The 1,584-nt window shown below is 39.8% G+C and overlaps 1 pseudogene; it reads right to left on the reverse strand.

Moving 5' to 3' along the window:
• Window positions 1–23: 23 nt before the first annotated feature.
• Window positions 24–1,184, reverse strand: LOC106321660 (annotated as a pseudogene).
• Window positions 1,185–1,584: the final 400 nt, after the last annotated feature.

Consider the following 1,584-nt stretch of genomic DNA (forward strand, 5'->3'; position numbering starts at 1 on the left):
ATGTTTGTTGTTATATTTGGATATATGCTGTTGAAAAATATCCTGGAGACACTGATCTGAGACGCCACTTTGTGTTCTTCTTCGTACAGGCTGTACGTTGCATTGAGTTCTGAGACGCACTTTGGAAAGGTACTAAAAATATTGAGCAGACTCAAATAGCAAAAGGATCAAGAAAGACAAGAAATTATCTTTAAGGCGTCGAGGAAAAGATCTTAGACGCATCTTTAAGGTAAGGTAGATAGGAAAAAGGAGCGCCGCCGATCCGAAAGTCACCATTGTGATAAGACTTCATACCTTCCGTGGAAGGCAAGCAAAGAGACAACTTTGGAGGAAGCTTGTACATGGAGACAAGCTGCGAGGGAACAGATAAGTGGTTGTTAGCGAGCCCAATGGATCCACCGAAAGCCTTGGGGATAGGTTTCAAGGCAGTAGCATCGTCAGTGCCCATCAAAGTCAACGTAGAGATCTTTCGACGTCCATGGAGCAGGGGCGGAGCTAGAGAAAAAAATTGTGGTGGGGGGGGGGGAAATAAAATTATGCATAGAACTAAGGATAGGTTTGTTAAAAAATAGGGGGGCAAATTGAAAACTAGTCAATGTTTTACACTGAATCTTTAAAATGAGTTGGGGGCAGCTGCCCCCCTGTTATTCAATGTGGCTCTGCCACTGCCATGGAGTATACTCCATTAGGTGTGTATAGTAAGCCAACAATATCTCAGAGGAGCCTCGCATTGACTGGTCGATCCGTAAACGATGTTGAAACGTATTTACGGCACAGGGACTTATTGGTTGTGTTCTTGGGACATGAAGAGTTCGGGTTTGCGAATCTGATGGAGTGGTAGGAGGTGGAGGCGGCGGTGCAGTTTAGCAATAGCGGCGCGGCTCCGTTGAGGTCAATGAGGAAGTTTTGGCTGTATAGGTTCGAGCCGATGGTCAAAGGCAAGGAGTAGAGATTTGTGGTTTTGTCTTTGTAAATAGGGTGCAGAAATGCTTGAGCCTTTGGTTTGTAGTAAGATTGAGATGTACTTGCTTGGTGGAGAAGGATGAGTGAAGGCAGTGAGAAGATCATAGGATGAGCCATTTTTTTATGATTCGACACTTGGGGATGTGATAGTGTGATATGAGTTACTATAACTAACCATCTTTTTTTTTTATAACTAACCATCATGTATATTTATAAAATGTTATGGACATTTTCGCTGTTCATTTCTTTTTCCAATTTCGATTTAACATATACAGTAGCTTTTGACATTTGAATATGGATATCTGTCTAGAAGCATCTTTACTAAGAAATTATTTCAGAATGTATAAATAACGTATTGATAACACACTATTAATGGTGACTACAAGGACCATTTTTTTTTGATAATTTTTTTTGATAACCGTAGTGTCAAAGACTTCCACGTAACTTTACTTGGTTCCACAATCTGATGTTTGTTTTATAATCTAGCCTTCCCTTTTGATTTGTTTCTTGCATCAAAAACTTCACTCTAATTTATGAAATTTAATTAAAACCACTTCAACTAAACCAAAAATTCACCTAAATCCACCACATTTTACATTTTTGAGTATTATAAAACCCGGG

Source organism: Brassica oleracea, unplaced genomic scaffold (assembly GCF_000695525.1).
Source record: "Brassica oleracea var. oleracea cultivar TO1000 unplaced genomic scaffold, BOL UnpScaffold02337, whole genome shotgun sequence".
Classification (NCBI taxonomy): domain Eukaryota; kingdom Viridiplantae; phylum Streptophyta; class Magnoliopsida; order Brassicales; family Brassicaceae; genus Brassica; species Brassica oleracea.